Below are 20387 nucleotides of genomic sequence, written 5' to 3' on the forward strand. Positions count from 1 at the left end.
ACGAAAGAAAGAAAAGAAGCTGAAGGAACTATCACCAAGGGCCTTTCTGAAGTTCCAGTTAGCAACAGGCCTCCCTAATCCCCTTTGGGGAGCTAGAGAGACCTGGGCATTTGGCAGGTGGAGACAGGCTATTTAGCTGGCAGAATCAGGGAAAACCAGCTAAACCTGTGATTCTCCATGTGTCATCCCCAGACCAGCATCACCTGGGAACTTGTTAGACATGTAGACTGCAGATCACATCCAAGACATGTGGAATCAACCTCTGGGTTGAGGTCCTGCAGTCTGCGTTTTTACAAGTCACTGGGTGACACACACTCAAGTTTGAAGACTGTTGCACCAAATTGATACATGCAAGGAACAACACACTGTTGGACTTTTCACCTTCTGCTCACTTTGTTGTCTACCCAGATTAATAAACTATTATTGGAAGCAGAGTTGAAAGGGACTCAAGTGAATTTAAGGCTTAAATCCTAGTCCTGCTTTTATTAGTTATAAGAGGCTAGGCAAATTACTCAACTATTCTGGCCTCAAATTCCTTATTTGTAAAGTGATATCTAATAAATCTGGAGAAATTATAAAACCATATTAAGCTCAGTGAAAATTCCAAGGATCATGGATTGGTTTATGGTGGTGGTGGTTTAGTCACTAAGCCGTGTCCAACCCTTGCAACTCCATGGACTGTAGCCTACCAGGCTCCTCTGTCCATGGGATTTTCCAGGCAAGATTCCTGGAGTGGGTTGCCATTACCTTCTGCAGAGAATATTCCCGACTCAGGGATTGAATCCAGGTCTCCTGTGTTGCAGGTGATCTCCTGCATTTCAGGTGGGTTCTTTACTGACTGCACTGGGAAGCCCTTTTATTCGTTTATAGTCCCACTTTGTTTATATTCCCACAAAATATTTGAGGAGGCTTACAAGAATACTTTCATTGTAATAAAAATATATATGAATTAAAATTTGGGACTTGGAGGGGGAAATACTGTCGGAGTCCCCAGGGCTCCGTCTCACTGGCTCGTTGGTTGACTACACCTGGGTCTCCTGACATTCAACATCACCTATACTCTTTTTCAAGTCTCAAGTTTATATCCCCAGCCAGACCTCACTGTCTCAATTGCTGAAGCTAATGGACATCTTAGACTCACATGAACTCTTAATCTGCTCCCCAAACCTTCTCCGCCCACACTTTTTCCTATCTCTAGAGCCACTCCAACCAACCAATGGCCGTTTCTCATCACCTCCATGATACACTGTAGGATGAACCCTATCATATTCTGCCTGGATTTCTGAAAGAACTTCCTAACAGCTTTCTCTGTTCCCAACTGTAAAAGGAAAATTTTTCCACTTCAACCCTTGCCAAGGAAAGTTGATGGTATACCTCACCTGGTTCAAACCAACTGAAGCTGATAAAGGACTGTGAACTCTGAATGACCCCTAGGCCAGACTCTTGTTAGACCGAGCTGAAGGCTTGTTCCTATCCAGTAAACAAAGGGCTCTGTTTAATCTAGCACTGTTCTTTCCTATCCAGCATGCTGGTTTTCAGTCTTAGATTAGCTTCACCCCCACCAACCCCCTTTCCTCTTTCTAGCACCTCTAAAAAACCCTGACCTTTCCCAATTCATGAATTACTCAGTAAACTTTTTCACTGATATGTTTCTTTGCCTGATGAGTATATAAACTCAGCCTTGATTTTTTTTTTTTTTTAAATTCTGGTGCTCTTTGCTTTCTTTTTTTGACATAAACTTATAGTCTATTGTCAACACAGCAGCAGAATGACCATCTAAAACATGACATCTCTTGTGTCTCCTGCAGTAGCTGCTATCTCAGGGTAAAAACCAGAGCTCTTCTGCTAGCCCATACGGCTCTAACACAATCTACCCCACCCCCCATCTCACCTCCTATTATCTTGACTTCAGTTTCTACTGGACTCTTCTAGGCTCAGTTAATTTCAATTGATCATGTGATAGCTCTATTTTTGGCTTTTTAAGGAACCTTCAATTCTTTGTTTTTGTTTTTTTTTTAGAGTTTACACTTACTCTTTTGGTAATTTTTATTAGTTATTTTTGGCTGTGATGGGTCTTTGTTGCTGCAAGCATTTTCTCTAGCTGTTGAGAGCAGAGACTACTCTCTAGTTGAGGGCTCTGGCTTCTCAATGTGGAGGCTTCTCTTGTTGCAGAGCACGGGCTCTAGGGCGAGAGGGCTTCAGTAGTTAAAGCACATGGGCTCATTAGTTGCAGCTCCTGGACTCTAGAGCAAGGGCTCCCTAGATCCGGCGCACGGGCTTAATTGCCCCTGGGCATGTGGAATCTTCCCAGACCAAGAATCGAACTGGTGTCCGGTACCTTGCAAGGTAGACTGTTAACAACTGGACCACCAGGAAAGCCCCCTCTGCATTCTTAAAAAGAAAAAAAAACATCAACTTATGAAACCCCAGGTTTAAATCTATTCAATTACCAGATAAATTGCTATAGCCTCAGTTCAGTTCAGTTCAGTCGCTCAGTCGTGTCTGATTCTGCGACCGCATGAATCGCAGCACGCCAGGCCTCCCTGTCCATCACCAACTCCCGGAGTTTACTCAGACTCATGCCCATCAAGTCGGTGATGCCATCCAGCCATCTCATCCTCTGTCACCCCCTTCTCTTCCTGCCCCCAACCCCTTCCAGCATCAGGGTCTTTCCCAATGAGTCAGCGCTCCGCATCAGGTGGCCAAAGTATTGGAGTTTCAGCTTCAGCATCAGTCCTTCCAATGAACAAGCAGGACTGATCTTTAGGATGGACTGGTTGGATCTCCTTGCAGTCCAAGGGACTCTCAAGAGTCTTCTTCAACACCACAGTTCAAAAGCATCAATTTTTCGGCACTCAGCTTTCTTCACAGTCCAACTCTCACATCCATACATGACCACTGGAAAAAACCATAGCCTTGACCAGACGGACCTTTGTTGGCAAAGTAATGTCTCTGTTTTTTAATATGCTATCTAGGTTGGTCACAACTTTCCTTCCAAGGAGTAAGCATCTTTTAACTTCATGGCTGCAGTCACCATCTGCAGTGATTTTGGAGCCCCAAAAAATGAAGTCTGACACTGTTTCCACTGTCTCCCCATCTATTTCCCATGAGGTGATGGGACCAGATGCCATGATCTTAGTTTTCTGAATGTTAAACTTTAAGCCAACTTTTTCACTCTCCTCTTTCACTTTTCATCAAGAGGCTTTTTAGTTCCTCTTCACTTTCTGCCATAAGGGTGGTGTCATCTGCATATCTGAGGTTATTGATATTTCTCCCGGCAATCTTGAGTCCAACTTGTGCTTCTTCCAGCCCAGCATTTCTCATGGTGTACTCTGCACAGAAGTTAAACAAGCAGGGTGACAATATACAGCCTTGGTGTACTCCTTTTCCTATTTGGAACCAGTCTATTGTTCCATGTCCAGTTCTAACTGTTGCTTCCTGACCTAGGCGAAGGCCAATAAACCTATATAGCATACAGAAGTATACTCAATGTTTTGTAATAACCTCTAAAGAAAAAGAATCTGAAAAAAAAAATATATATATGCATGTATAACTGAATCACCTTTCTGTACACCTGAAACTTAACACAACGTTGTAAACCAACTATACTGCAATTAAAAAAGAAAAGAACTTACCAAAAAAAAAAGAGCCTGTGAAGAAGCTCTCAGGGGGACTATCTAAGTTTCAGAGTTAGTCTACATTATAGTTAGCATCTGTATTCTATCATAAAGGTTTGATGCTTTGAATCCTGTTGATAGTATTTAGGCCAGGGAATATTAATAGCAGACTCCTTGATCTTTATAAAATATGTGTGTTGTCACACAATAGAAAATGTGATTATAAATAAATGAACAATTCCTTTTGTTGGAGAAATTATTTTTTTTTTTTTACAATGTGGTCTTACTCATAATGAATAGCCAGCCTCATACCAAAAAATCCACAGGGTCTAGAACAAGAGATGGACCTTCAATCTTTCATTGAGGATGGCTTTGAAACCAACCGTGGTACAAACCTGTGCCCACCTCCAGCTGCTGTTGGGCAGTTATGCAACCTTCTTAAATATATTTCCAGTTTTGTGTTTCTAAAAGCAGAACAAAAAATTATCTACTGATAGTTGTAAAGATTGAATAAACTAAGTTCCATGAAACTATTGGATATAGATGATGTCCAATGGTGTTACTATTATAATAATGACTATCATTACAGAACAGGAAACTGAGGCCTGGAAACGAAGGGAATTGTCCAACGTAATGGCAGGGCAGAGACATGATGCTCCAGGCTAGGGTTTTCATCTTCTGTTTCATTTTCAGGTTCATTTAATATTTTATGCATCTTCAGTGCTTTATTTGGCAGAGTGCTCTTTTAATTATTGTATACATCTTATAATAATATCAAAACCTGAAGAATTAAAATTCCACTGCTCTAACTAAACAATAGCACAGATCAATTCAGTAAAATCATAAGAGGTGACTCCAATGACCCCTCAAGAGGGCTCTCACTAAGAGGTTATTAGCCATAGCTTGACCTTCCCTGAAATTATGAGCTCAAGCCTAAGGACTTTTTTTTTTTTTGGCCATGCCATGTGGCATGCAGGATCTTAGTTCCTGGACCAGGGATTGAACCCATGCCGCCTGCATTGAGAGCATGGAGTCTTAACCACTGGACTGCTACAGTGATCCCAATCCTAAGTACTTTACATGAGTTAAGGTTGGCCAGGTTATACCTCAATAACATACAACCTCAAACTCTCCGTGACTTCAAACGACACATTTGTTTCTCTCGTCTGCTACCTGTTCATCCAGGATCCTGGCTGATGTGGTAACCTGAGTCACTCACTATAGCACAGTGAAAAGAGTGCTCCAGAGGGGCCCTTAGTGGAAATTAAATTATCTGATGAAAACTGACATTTCATTACTTCCACTCACAACTCTGGTAAGAGCAGGTCATTTGGCACATCTCACTTTGAGGGACTGAGGAAGTATAATCTTTTCAGTGACTGGAAAGAGGTGGGGGGAGGACAATTTAATAGCCCTAGTGATGACTTCAGGCTTTAACCTTTTTTCCTTTTCTTCTTGGAAAATAAGAAGCAGCAGCCTGAGAAAAGATGGAGAAAACTGGTTTTAGTCTCATGAAGTATCATGTTGTAAAGAACAATTATTTTTAATCATTTATGCTTTTTTTGGTTTTGGTGGTTTAATATATTTGAATACTCATTGTGAATATTGTCACCAATGAATACTTTTAAAAGCAGTTGGGGGAATTCCAATTTTAATTTTTAGAGTTTGTGCTTTAAAAAGGCAATAACAGGGACTATTGAATACTGACAGGATTTTTGATGAAGAATTTTTAATTATCTTAGATGTGTTAATGATTACTGATTTTTTAAAAAACGGCTTTATCTTTTAGATATGCATCCTGAAATACTTATGAATGAAATTATATGATGGAATTTGCTTCACAATAATCTACAAAGTGGGCTTCCCCAGTGGCTCAGAGGTTAAGAATCTGTCTGCAGTGAGGGAGACACAGGAGACACTGGTTCAATCCCTGGGTCTAGAAGGAGGAGGAAATGGCAACCCACTCCAGTATTCTTGCCTGGAGAATCCCATGGACAGAGGAGCCTGGCAGGCTACAGCCCATGGGGCTGCAAAAGAGTCAGATATGACTGAAGTGACTGAGCACGAATACACACAATCTACAGGGTAAGTGGAGGCAGTGGGTAGGGTTATAGAGGAAAGATTAGTCATGACTTGATCAGTTGCAGTTGGGTGATTGGTGCAGGGGTTCATTATGCCAGTCTCTCTACTTTTAGGTATATTCAGAATTTTCTATTTGAAAAAAAAAAATTAATAGGCTTTTAACTGCTTTAGCCCCACATCTAGCTTCTCTAGATATGACTAGGAGAATGCTAGACTATCTCTGGTGCCAGTGGGGCTTGTCATCAAACCCTGGGTTTTATTTCATCCAAACAATTTTTGCACTTGCCAAATATTTTAAGCAACCAAACTTAGCCCAGAGTGGTAGTGTCCATGCCTGGCAACATCTGCTAGGACCCCAGAACCACCTCCTCTTGCCCCCTGAGGAGGCCAAGTGCTCAGAGCCTCCTGGGGCCACAGTTACTGGCCCTGTCCAACACCTAAGACTTGAGTCCAACTTGGAACTGAACTCCTCTTCTGAGGTTCCTCTGTGACCCTGGCAGGACACCAAAGTTCCTTTGGTCATTAACCGGGTGCATAGAGACCTTTGATCTCTGAGGAGTGCAGAAACGTTTGGGGCATGAACCTGAGCCAAACACAGCCCTGTGGTATGACACAGGGCTACTGTGAGCGCTCCTCCCTGCCTCCTAAGGTCCTCGGTCTTCAGCTCAGACTTTCTGCCCTGAACCAGTCCACTCTCAGCTTCAGCCACTGCCCACATGTTCTGATGGAAACGCTGTTGTGAGCATCACCAGGGTGACGCCGGGCACACTGACCCACCCCGTCTCTGTGAACACTGCCCCCCTGCCCACAGGGTGGACCTCCAGTCAGGCGTCTTATCCCCCATCATTTGGCTTTCCCTGCCATAGTTGATTGGCTATAAACTCCAGGCTGGTCCAATCAGATTCTCTTGAAATATTTGATTAATATTTGATTAAGAAATATGAACATTGAGGATGAATTAGAAGATAAGTAAATGGCAGACTTACACAGGGCCATCTCCAACCCCCTGCTGCAGAGTCCCTGGAGCTGCCCTCAGGGCTGGTTGCTCAGCATTTCCAGGTGCCGTGAGACAATCTAGTGTCACCAAATATGTATATATTTATACGCATATGTATATACAGGCTTCCCAGGTGGCTCAGTGGTAAAGAATCTGCCTGCCAATGCAAGAGATGCGGGTTCAATCCCTGAGTGGGAAAGAACCCCTGGAGAAGGAAATGGCAACCCACTCCAGTATTCTTGCCTGGAGAATTCCATGGACAGAGGAGCTTGGTGGGCTACAGTCCATGGGGCTGCAAAGAGTCGGACACAACTGAGCGACTGAGCACATGCACACACGCCCTTAGAAGAGCTAACGGGACACACTGGGCTGAGATTTTAGAGACATTGTGTATAATGTTCACAGAACCAACCTGATCAGGAAGATCCATCCCCAGAACCAGGCTGTCTCTGCCTCCATCCAACAGAGACCACGCGGGTGCCCTGTGTCCTGCCCCTTTCCTCTTGGAGTTGGCTTGCAAACAGTGGCTCACGCTGATTTCATCTGAGTGTACGTGTGTGTGTGTGTGTGTGTGTGTGTGTGCTTAGTCGCTGAATCCAAATCAAATATAGGTACTCCAGTGGAAAGAGAGGCTAAGAAAGTGAAGATCTGACTCCTACAGTTGAAGGTAAGTTCACAATCTGAGACGTCATCAAAATATGGAGGGATGTTTACAGGATTTTGGTTAGGTTCCTGATTGCCAATACACTGGGTTAGCCAAAAAGTTCATTTGGGTTTTTCTGCAAGATGGTATGGAAAAGTCTGAATGAACTTTTTGGCCAACCACGTATTAGGCCTCTGAGTGTGTTCTCTTGTATAATTCGCTCCACCACTCTTCCACCATTCCCACCTAGCTGGGCAGTGCTACTTTCCTGCCCTTTCCTCCCACACAGGGCATGCTTGCCCAGGGCATCCTTCATGCATTAATTCAATTTATGTTAATTGAGTCCCTACCACATGCTGGGACTGTGACAGCAAGTCAGCATAGTCTGTGACCTTGCAGATCCTACCAGGGTTCATGAGGACATTTCCACTGAAGGTAAAATAAACTGACTCAGGCCAGATTAGCCAAAAAGGCAGACATTATTATAAGAAGAAGGGAATATCTCATAGACCCCCAGGGATTTCAGTTATACACATATACCCACTCTTTCTTACATTTTTTCCCCATAAAGATCATTAGAGAGTGCTGAATAGAGTTTCCCATGCAATATAGCAGGTTCTTATTGGTCATCTATTCTATATATATTAGTGTGTATATGTCAATCCGAATCTCCCACTTTATACACCCCCGCCCCTGGTAACCACAGGTTTGTTTTCTACATCTGTGACTCATCTTCTGTTTTGTAAGTAGGTTCATTTGTGCCATTTCTTTAGACTTTCACATATAAGCAATATTATATGATATTTGTCTTTCTCAATCTTCTCTTAACTTTTCCAAATCAATACAGCGAAAGGGAAAACACTATTTGGAAGTGCTGGGTGGCTGGTTTTAGGTATTCAGATTTTGTCACGACCATTCTCTGGCTGAGTAATTTCATATATGTTTCAGGGAACACTGGTTTGAACGGAAGTCCGTTTCTGCTGCTATGGTTATTTTTGGTCAGTTTCTCTCTCATCAGTGAATCTTTGCATCCAGGTGGCATTTACCTGTCTTTTAGAGGTCAAGAAGTCATTTGGTTCAGCCTTAGATTGTGACAGGGCTCTGAGTATATTGCCAAGGGAACAGTCCCCCTACTGTGCCAGATGGCTGATTATCTGTGGTTATTATGTGTACAAAGCATTTTTATAAGTTCCCAGAACTCTCTGCTCAAATGTCAGCTCGACAGAGAGGCCTCCCTGACCACCTCTAAAATAGCATCTGTCTCCTGTCTCTCTTCATTCCTCTACCCTACTATATTTATCTTCAGGGCACTTGTCACCACCTGACACATTATATATTTATTTGTTTACTGTCTGTCCCTCACCTTCAGAATGCAATCTTCAGGCAAGAAGGAGCTCATCTCTGTGTGTGTGTGTGTGTGTGTGTGTGTGTGTGTGTGTGTGTGTATGTGAGTCACTCAGTTGTGTCCGACTCTTTGCGACCCCATGAACGGTAGCCCGCCAGGCTCCCCTGTCCATGGAATTCTCCTGGCAAGAATAATGGAGTGGGTAGCCAGACCCTTCTCCAGGGGATCTTCCCAACCCAGGGATTGGATCGAACCTGGGTTCCCCACGTTGTGGGCAGATTCTTTATCGTCTGAGCCACTAGAAAAGCCCAGGAGTTTGTCTATTGCCTGCTGTATTTCTATTACCTAGAGTAGTCTCTACCACATGGCAGTATTAGAGTGAATGCATGAAATGAAGGAGAGAGTGGATGAATTCTCTGCTATTCATGAAGGGAGGCAGGTGGAGGGCAATTTAAACCTGGAAGGAGAAATGGAAGGAGAGATGGGAACTTGAGCAGGAGGGACTCCATGTATGTTTGTCACCTACTCTCAAGCCACGGAGCAGAGGTGAAAAGGTTCCTGGCAGGAAGGCTGGGATAACTGAAACAAACGTGATGACCATAGCAACTCTGGGCAGAGATGGGTCACAGTCCACAAACTTGAGTGTGTAAGAGATATTGAGTTGGCCAACAACTTGTTCAGGTTTTTCCATGCTATGTGATGGAAAAACTTTGTTGGCCAACCCTATACCATTTTACTTTCTATACCTCAGGCCAGTTCCAATTTTGAGCCTTGGTTTTGGCATGATGGAGGCACTCAGCCACAGGAGAGCTCCTGTCCTGCCCCATCTTTGCCAGCAGTGGGAGATGGGGGTTCTGTCTGAATTCACCGTGATGGGCTGGAGGGTTGACTTCTCCGCAGATGGCCGCTCCTGCCTGTCTGTGTGAGTTGGAGAGACTTCGGCCATCAGTGCTCTGAGCCTGTCCCACCGCGGTTTCTCATTCATCAGCACTCTGAACCACCCTCTGGGTTCTATTACAAGGAGGTGATTTCCCTACCACTATGTTCTGCTTCTTAACCATGCCTGTAATTTCTGTTCTCAATTCCATGGTAAGTTTCAGTTCTTTATTCTCCTACGCTGTAGAAGAACTTTCCTCTGATTCTCAGGCCTCAAGGTCTGGTAATAAAAGGAGGCAATTTAGCTTGGAAAATCTTATGCTGCCCTTGTTCCTCATGAATGTTATAGAATATTTCCTAACTAAGATATCTCCTTTATTGCAGTAGAAGTCTTCCTAAATCAAGGATTTAGTTTCATTAAAATGATGGAAATGTATTAGAGTCATATAGATGAATAAGACATTAGTACTTGAGTTTCTTTCATTTTTTTTTTATAAGTTCATTTTTTTTTTCACATTTTATTTATTTATTTATTTTTGGCTGTGCTGGGTGTTGCGCACAGGCTTTTCTCTAGTTGTGGTGAGTGGGGGCTGCTTTCTAGTTGATGTGCACGGGCTTCTCTTTTTGCAGAGCATGGACTCTCGGGCATGGGCTCAAGTAGCCAGCTTGCAGGCTCTAGAGCACAGGCTCAGTAGTTGTGGCACATGGGCTTAATTGCTCCATGGCATGCGGAATCTTCTTGGACCAGGGATCGAATCTGTGACTTTACGTTGGCAAGCAGATTCTTAACCAATTGACCACCAGGGAAGTCCCAGTTTCTTTGATTATAAATGAATTATTCATCCGAACAAAGTGTCTCTTGAGAAAAAAAAGAATCTCAGTTTATATGCAACCATAGCCAAAATTTCACGAGGGAAATTTTAGCACTATTATTAGCCAGGTTTCACTTCAAGCAAATTGGGGGTATTAATATAAAATGATAGAAATTAAAAGAATCTAAGTCAGTTAACAGTAGTGTATGTCAGAAACATTCCTAACATATATAGGCCTGGTTCTACCCTCAAAAACCCTGAACATGTGTGTATTCTGGACTTCGAGCTAAGAGTCTAGTCCAGTCCCTCATTCATTTTACTGATGATGAAACTGAAGCTCAGAAAAATGAAATGATCTGTGAAAGCGGCAGTTTCATCAAGTATATTCTAACAGGTTATGACTCTATGGCCAGAGGTAAAGCTATTCTGGGTGATAATATTTAAAACTCATTACAAAACTCAAGGTTCATCATCACCTTGTAATTCTATAAGTAATAATGAAGAAATTCTTTGTTCCTATTGGAACCAACCCTCTAATATTCAGGTTAGCAGTTCTCAAAAATGGGCTTCCCTGATGGCTCAGCAGTAAAGAATCTTCTGCTAATTCAGGAGATGTGGGTTTGATGCCTAAGTCAGGAAGATCCCCTGGAGAAGGAAATGGCTACCCACTCCAGTATTCTTGCCTGGGAAATCCTGTGGACCAAGGAGCCTGGTGGGCTACAATCCATGGGGTCACAAAAGAGTCAAATGTGACTTAGCAACTAAACAACAACAACAATTTGCCAGAGGATGTTGTCTTCAAATGTCTTACAGTCCCTCTGGAGATGGGGCTGAGGTGACGACAGGTGTGAGGGGTAAGCAGTGGACACAACCATGGTTAGAAGAGGGTTCAGAGTAGGGGACCAGCAACTCTGCTGTAGATGGTTGAACCTAAAAGGACTTGACTCAGAGAGTGTCACAAGCTGACGCCACACTGGCTGAGTTCCTTGAGGACGTGGTTAGAGAAGGCGGCCTGCCAGCACTGGACTCCTCTGCACCACTGATCTCACTCTCTGGATGGTTTAGAATTAGAAACTTCCTCTGACCCTGCTGCCCCTTTCCAAGTAGTTACTTTCTCACATCCCCTTTACCGTCAATTTTCTCAAAATAGTGAAATTGGCCATCTTAGCCTCCTCAACACCTATTTTTCATCCTGTTGGGCCTCCTCCCACTATCTTTTTCTGCAAAATAACTGTTCATTCATCTGATTAATATTTATAACATGCTGATTTCATGCCAGATACCGACCTAGGCTCAAGGTGAGTATAAAAGACAGTCCTTAGCACAGGGAGCTCAACCCAGTGCTCTGTGACAACCTAGAGGGGTGGGATGGGGTGGGAGATGGGAGGCAGGTTCAAGAGGGAGGGGACATATGTGTGCCTGTGGCTGATACAATGATGTATGGCAGAAGCCAGCACAATATTGTAAAGCAATTATCCTCCAATAAATTTTTTTTAAAAATAAAGTAGAAGACTTAGGATGGATAAAGAAGATGTGCTACATACAGACCATGGAATACTACTCAGCCATGAAATGGGATGAAAAAATGCCATTTGCAGCAATATAGATGGACCTAAAGGTTATCATACTAAGTGAAGAAAGTCAGAAAGAGAAAGACAAATACCATACAGTATCACTTACATGTGGAATCTAAAATATGACACAAATGAACTTACCAACAAAATAGAAACACAGACAGAGAGAACAGACTTATCATTGCCAAGAGGATAGGGAGGGATGGAGTGGGAATCAGGGATTAGTAGATGCAAACTATTATACATAGAATGGATAAATAATAAGGTCCTACTGTATTTGGAACTATATGGAATATCCTATGATAAGTTGTAATGGGAAAGAATATGAAAAAGAATATATATGTATAACTGAATCACTTTACTATGCAGCAGAAATTAATGCAACATTGTAATTCAACTATACTTCACTAAATAATAAATTTTAAAAAAAAGTCCTTACCTCATAGAGCTTACTTTCTGGTGGGGAGCACAAATGATCACATAGCTACTTACTCTGATGGTGACATCAAGGGAAAGTGGAGAGTATCATGAAGGAGTATAATAGGAACCTAATTTAGATTGGAATGGGAGGTGATGAGCAAGGAAGGACTCTTTAAGCAAGTGGAAGTTAATCTGATACCTCAAAGAGTAGCAGAAATTGGCTTTCAAAGAGTGAGGAAAGGGTGGAACAAGAGTCAAGAACCCAAGGCAGGAAAGAGTATGGGCAGTCAATTTATAGAACAAAAAGAAAGTGGGTCAGTATAGCTAGAGCTGATGAACTAATAGGTAAGCAGTGCCAAGTGGGTCTAGGAAGACAGGCATGGGTGCGGTCATGAAGGCCAGGCTGAGACCTTTGATCTTTCTAGTTTAGTTTTGTTTTTTTTTTAGTTGGCTGTGCTGGGTCTTCATTGCTGCATGAGGGTTTTCTCTAGTTGCAGTGAGCAGGGGCTACTCTTCATTGCAGTGCATGGGCTTCTCATTGCAGTGGCTTCTCTTGTGGAGCTCAGGCTCCAGAGGGTGTAGGCTTCAGTAGTTGTGATGCGTGGCCTCTGTCGCCCTATGGCATGTGGAATCTTCCCAGACGAGGGATCGAACCCGTGCCCCTTGCATCTGTGGGCAAACTCAACCACTAAACCACAAGGGAAGTCCCGGGACCTTTGATCTTGATTCCAAAATCAAAGGGAAGTCATTTAAGATGTTAAGCAGAGAAGATCTATGATCAAATTTATATTTTAAGAGTATTGCTGTCTGTTGGCCAAAGATTGGATTAGGATGAAACAGGAATGGCAGTGCTCTCAGTGAAAGATGATGGTGACTTGGAGTTAGATGGCAGTCTTGGGAATAGAGGGAAGTGGAAAGACTCATGATGTATTTTGCAGGTTGACAGATCCTGATCCATTGGACATCTAGGAAATGTCAAGTATGACCTCTAGGTTTCTGGCTTATGCTATTGCATGGGTTAGTGATGACTTTTACTGAGGTTTAATATGCTGGAAAAGGTGCTTCCCTGGTGGCCCAGTGGTTAAGAATCTGCCTTGCAATGCAGGGAACACCAGTTTGATCCCTGGTCCAGGAAGATACCACATGCCACGAGACAACTAAGCTCATGGGCTGCAACTACTGAAGCCTGTGCTCCACGAGAGGAGAGACCACAATGAGAAGCCCATGCACTGCAACGAAGAGCAGCCCCTGCTCTCTGCAACCAGAGAAAGCCTGCACAGCAATGAAGACCCAGCACAACTGAAAATAGATAACTTTTTTTAAGATGGAAGAGTAAAAGATTTGGAAAAATAGGCAAGACTTTCTTGTTTTAGATGTCTGAGAAACATCAAAAGCTAGATATTAGGAAGGCAGATGGATCTGTGGATGTCAAGCTCAGAAGAGAGATCTGGGCTGAACATGAATTTGGCATATGGTTGGTGTCGAAGGCCATACAATGTGAAAGGTCATCTAGAACAAGAGAAAAAGGACAAGACATGCTTCTAAGAAACTTCACAATATAGAGATCAGACAAAGAAGGAATAGTCAGAGTGAAGACATATAGACCAGAGGAGGCAGAAGAAAAGGAGGGGGTGTGAAGTCATTGTAGCTAAGGCAAGAGATGATTTCAGAAGGAGGGTGTGGTCCACTCTGTAGTACCACTGAGGGCTCAGGCAAGCTGAGAACGGCAAGGGGTCCATTGGACCAGGAAGCCATCGATGATCTCACCAAGAAAGGTTTTGATGAGGTTATGAGGCAGACGTCGACTAAAGTGACTCATCGATCACAGTGAGCATTAAAGAAAGAGAGCAAATGAGAAAGGGTGGAAAAGACCAAAAAATCAGAGCACGTTGCTTCTATTAAGCATAAGAACGGTTTTCTGAAACTTGTTTCTGATGTGTGAGGATGTCCAGCCGTGGATCATCATCAAAGGAATCTGAGAAGCAATGGTAGGTTGATTTGGAGACTGTTTTCATTGTCACAGCTGTGGATGGGGTTCCCACTGACATCTACTGGGTAGAGGCCAGGGATGGTGGTAAACACCCAGCAACACAAAGGATAGCCCCCATGACGAAGAATCATCTAGCCCCAAATCTCAACAGTGCTGAAGCTGAGACACCCTCTTCTAAGCTCAGGTGTTTCAAGTAGAGTTGCACATGAGGTTTACCTGAGAAGATTTTCAGGAATGCACATGTTGGGCCCTCCTGAGGATTAGTGTATTTAATATTCTCTGCAGATGGTTATTATGTGCAGCCTGGGTTTCAAACCCCTGCTCCAGGGTTTATGCACAAGTGCTAAAAAGGAAAAGATGGATTGAAGAGGCTCTTAGATTCCTGGCATCCTCCTACTCACCCTGCCATGAAAGCCCCAAACCCATATGATCACCAAATCTCAACCAAGAGGCCTTGCAAAGTGGTTTTCATTAAACTAACACCTTCTTCTGGACCCAAGTGAAAGTGAAAGTTGCTCAGTTATGTCCAACTCTTTGTGACCCCATGGACTGTGGCCCACCAGTCTCCTCTGTGAAATCCTCCAGGCAAGAATACTGGAGTAGGTAGCCATTCCCTTCTCCAGGGAATCTTCTGAAGCCAGGGATAAAATCCAGGCCTCCTGCATTGCAGATGGGTTCTTTACCATCTGAGCCACCAGGGAAGCCCTCTGGACCCAATGCCTCGCTCATATCTCCAACCTTCACTTGGAGAATGACTGTTTCTCAGCTCTTGCTCCTTTTCTGGCTAGAAGCTGAAGAAGACCACCAGACAAGACAGGATGTGGCTTCTCAGTAACCTACTTTAGTTCCCTTTCTTAAGAAAATCTTCATGTTTTGTCTTTGTGTTTGATGCTCCCCAGTTTCACTATGATGTGACTACAGGTAGATTTATTTTTTTGTATCCTGTTCGTAACTCAGTGTGTTTTTTCCATCTAAATGTTCATCCTCCTCCAGTTCTGGTAGATTCTCTGCCATTATCTCTTTAATGTGTTGTCGCTCTTTCCTCTCTCTGTTCTCTCCTCTGGATCTGCTGTTAGATTCATGTTGGATTTTGTCATTCTGTTCTTCACATTACATTGATTTCACTTCCACAATCTCCGTTCTTCTCTCTGTGCTTCACTGTGATTTTCTCAGACCCATCTTACAAACCACTAGTTCTCTCACTAGTCATCCAGACTAGTTAATGTGCCTATTGAATTTTTAATTTTCTTACTATGTATTTCATGTCCAAAATTTCTGTTTGTGCCTGTATTTTCTCTAATGTTCTTTTTATTTTTTAATATTTATTTATTTTTTTAATTGAAGGATAATTTCTTTACAGAATTGTGTTGGTTTCTGCCAAACATTAACATGAATTAACCATAGGTAGTCAATAAAAAAAATTATTTATGTATTTGCCTATGCTGGGTCTTAGTTGCAGCATATGGGACCTTGACCAGGGATCAATACTGGGCTGCCTGTATTGGGAGTGTAGTGACTTAGCCACTGGGTTACCAGGGAAGTCCCATCCCTAAGGTAATCTTCCTGCCTTTTTCTATTCATTCCTTTTGAACATTTAAAAGCTCTCAGATTGTTTTATTATTATTAGTTATTGGAGTATTGGCTGAGTCTCATCTCATGCAGATGTGTGTAGTAACCTAACATGTCTGGGATAACATAACTCCTGTAGTGTGGGCTAATATTCACTGTCTTCATACATTTAACATTCACTATGCTTCCTAAATTCAGTTGAGAGTATTGTTCCCACTGATGTCTAGAGCTCCATTTTGTATAAAACAGTTCCTGTTGTTTTAAAGCTCTGATATGGGAAGAACACCATGGGCTATTTTTTCTGTAATTAAGGTTGGAATGAGGGCTTCCCAGGTGGCCCTAGTGGTAAAGAACCTACCTGCCAATGCAGGAGATGTAAGAGACACAGGTTCAATCCCTGCATCAGGAAGATCCCCTGGAGGAGGGCATGGTAACTCACTCCAGTATTCTTGCCTGGAGTATCCCATGGACAGAGGAGCCTGGCAGGCTGTAGCCCATAGGGTCTCACAGAGTCAGACACGACTGAAGAAATTTAGCATGCATGCATACATGCACACAGGGTTGGAATGGGGGAAAGGAGGCAAAAGAACCCTTCTAAATCACTGGGTCAACAGTGATTTGTTAAACAGCCTCTTGCTAAATCATTGTAACTATGTCACTATCAGGGCTCAGTTCAGTTCAGTACAGTTCAGTCGCTCAGTTGTGTTCGACTTTACGACCTCATGGACTGCAGCATGCCAGGCTTTCCTGTCCATCACCAAATCCTGGAGCTTGCTCAAACTCATGTACATCGAGTCGGTGATGCTATCTATCCATCTCATCCTCTGTCATCCCCTTCTCTTCCTGCCTTCAATCTTTCCCAGCATCAGGGTCTTTCCCAATGAGTCTGTTTGTCACATCAGATGGCCAAAGTATTGGAGCTTCAGCTTCAGCATCAGTCCTTCCAATGAATATTCCGGACTGATCTCCTTTAGGATGGACTGGCTGGATCTCCTTGCAGCTCAAGAGAGTCTCAAGGCTCTTCTCCTACACCACAGTTCAAAAGCATCAATTCTTCAGTGCTCAGCTTCCTTTATGGTCCAACTCTCACATCCGGTCCTGACTATTGGAAAACCATAGCTTTGACTAGACAGACCTTCATCGGCAAAGTAATGGCTCTGCTTTTTAATATGCTATCTAGGTTGGTCATAACTTTCCTTCCAAGAAGCAAGTGTCTTTTAATTTCATGTCTGCAGTCACCATCTGCAGTAATTTTGGAGCCCAAGAAAATAAAGTCTGTCACTATTTCCATTGTTTCCCCATCTATTTGCCATGAAGTGATGGGATCAGATGCCATGATCTTAGTTTTCTGAATGTTGAGTTTTAAGCCAACTTCTTCACTCTCCTCTTTCACTTTCATCAAGAGGCTCTTTAGTTCTTCTTTGCTTTCTGCCACAAGGATGGTGTCATCTGCATATCTGAGGTTATTGATATTTCTCCCAGCAATCTTGATTCCAGTTTGTACTTCATCTAACTGGGCATTTTGCATGATGTACTCTGCATATAAGTTAAATAAGCAGGGTGATATACAGCCTTGACATACTACTTTCCCGATTTGGAACCAGTCTATTGTTCCATGTCCAGTTCTAACTGTTGCTTCTTGACCTGCATATAGGTTTCTCAAGAGGCAGGTCAGGTGGTCTGGTATTACCATCTCTTGAAGAATTTTCCACAGTTTGTTGTGATCCACACAGTCAAAGGCTTTAGTGTAGTCAATAAAGCAGAAGTAGGTGTTTTTTTGGAACTCTCTTGCTTTTTCAGTGATCCAATTAAGACCTGGTAAATCTTTGTGGGCAGACTCAGATCTAATCTGGCCTTGAGAGTTCAGGGAGGGAGGTATGCATAAAGCATTCTAAGTGAATGTAGGGATATATGCATGCTGGAACCTGCTGACAATTCATACTACCCTTCTGGTATGATTGGGAAGATAGGTGTTGGTAAGAGATAAAGTAAGGGGGGGTGGGTGGGTAAAGAAGGTGGAGGGGAGGTAGTGGCAGGGAGGTGACAAGAAGGAAAAGTCAATAATAAATAGACACTGCCCACTGAGTCCTTTCTATGTGTAGGGCTTGTACTATTTTGTTGTTCAGTCACTAAGTTGTGTCCAACTCTTTGTGACCCCATGGACTGCAGCACCTGCCAGGCATTCCTGTCTTTCACTGTCTCCCAGAGTTTGTTCATACTCACGCCCCTTGAGTTGGTGATGCCATCCAACCATCTCATCCTCTGCCGCTCCCTCCTCCTTTTGCCTTCAGTCTTTCCCAGCATCAGGGTCTTTTCCAACAAGTCTGTTCTTCACAATCAGGTGGCCAAAGTATTGGAGCTTCAACTTCAGTATCTGTTCTTCCAGTGAATATTCAGCCCTTTTGGATTGACTAGTTTGATCTCCTTGCACTCTCAAGAGTCTTCTCCAGCACCATAATTTGTGCTATTGGGTTGGCAAAAAAGTTTGTTTGAGTTTTTCCATTAGATATTACAGAAAAACCTGAACAAAATTTTGGCCAGTTCAACATCTGTGTTCCATGAATCACTCATTTAAGCCTCACATACCCTTCTAAGGAAGAGTGCACTCGTATCCCCACCTTCCAGATGAGGAATCTCAGGCTAAAGGAATATATTTAAGTTGTCCTAGGTTACACAGGTAGCAAATGATCAAGTATAGATTTAAATGCTTATAGTCTAACCCCAGAGTTTGTGGTCCTAATCACCAGGAATATCATTCCTCAGAGGGTTATAGTGACTTGCTCTACATTAGAGCATGTGTTATCTTGATCATTGCTTTCCACTGCTTGTCATCTTCTGAAGTAAGACATTGCTCATTCAACAAATACTTATGATGTTGCCAATCCCTAGCTTTATATCGTAGGCTGAGGATGTCAAGATGAATCAGACTGATCGCTGACCTCAAGGAGATGATGGTTCCCATAAGCAGGTCACAAGAAAAAGAGTCATGTAAACACACAATTATAATGCAATATGGCAACTCATGATTCAGGGGGTGTTTGTACAGAATGCTAGGGAATCTCAGAAGATGGAGTGGCTAATTCTGTGAGAGGGAGCTTGGGAAGACTTCAGCAAGAAGGGGAGATTTAAAATAAATTTTAGGGACTTCCCTGGTGATCCAGTGACTAAGTCTCATACTCCCAATGCAGGGGGCCTGGGTTTGATTCCTGGTCGGGGAACTAGATCTCACATGCCACAGTGAAGATCTAAGATCCTGGAAGCCAAAAACTAAGACCTGGCACAGACAAATAAATAAATAAAAATTTTTAAAAATAAAATTTAAAGGGTGAATAGTTAATTAGATGAATGCTGATGTAGAAAAGTTTCAAAGCAACGGAAATAATGTTCAAGGGCATGAAGGTCTGAGAGTGCAAGACAGGTGAGGGAATGAACACAGGTGGGAGAGACAGGAGTACAAAGTCCAAGGGTAATCTTCAAACATGTTCTTCAGACCACTGTCTCTGTGTGATGTGAGTTCTGAGATCAACTAGGTGTGGAAACCACTGTACCCGAGAATCTTTTCTGTGTATTCACAATGCATGTAAGTCTTTCCTGGTGGCTCAGACTGTAAAGAATCTGCCTGAATGCAGGAAACCTGGGTTTGATTCCTGGATCAGGAAGATCCCCGGAGGAGGAAATCCACTCCAGTATTCGTGCCTAGAGAAATCCATGGACAGAGGAGCCTGGCAGGCTACCGTCCATGGGGTCACAGAGTCGGACACAACTGAGTGACTAATGCACACACATGCAATGCATGTAAGCATATTAGAGACTTAAAGAAGTACTGCAGTAACCAACCTGTTAAATTCCTTTAAAACAAATTTCCCATCTTAAGCGTTCACAGAATTGCTTTTTAAATATCCAAATAACACTTACTTGTCATCTCAAGAATTTCCCTTTTTGGGGAATATTAGCCATAAAAAATGAAATAATGCCATTAGCAGCAGCATGGATGGAACTAGAGATTATCGTACTAAGTGAAGTAAGTCAGAAAGAGAAAGACAAATACAGTATGATATCACTCCTATGTGGAATATAAAACATGACACAAACTAACTTATCTACAAAACAGAAACAGACTCACAGACATAGAGAACAGACTTGTGGTTGCCAAGCGGGAGAGGGTTGGAGGAGGGATGGATTGGGAATTTGGGATTAGCAGATGCAAACTATTATATAGAGGATGGATAAACAACAAATTCCTACTGTATAGCACAGGGAACTATATTCAGTACCCTGCGGTAAACCATAATGGAAAAGAATATGAAAAAGAACGTATATGTATAACTGAATCACTTTCCTGTATAGCAGAAATGAGCATAACCTTGTTAATAATCTATATGTTAATAAAATACATTTTAAAAAAAGAGAGTTTCCATTTTTATAGTTTTATTTTTTCTGTTGAGATTCCCTATGTGTTCAC

This window comes from Cervus canadensis, chromosome 5, assembly GCF_019320065.1.
Source record: "Cervus canadensis isolate Bull #8, Minnesota chromosome 5, ASM1932006v1, whole genome shotgun sequence".
Lineage (NCBI taxonomy): Eukaryota > Metazoa > Chordata > Mammalia > Artiodactyla > Cervidae > Cervus > Cervus canadensis.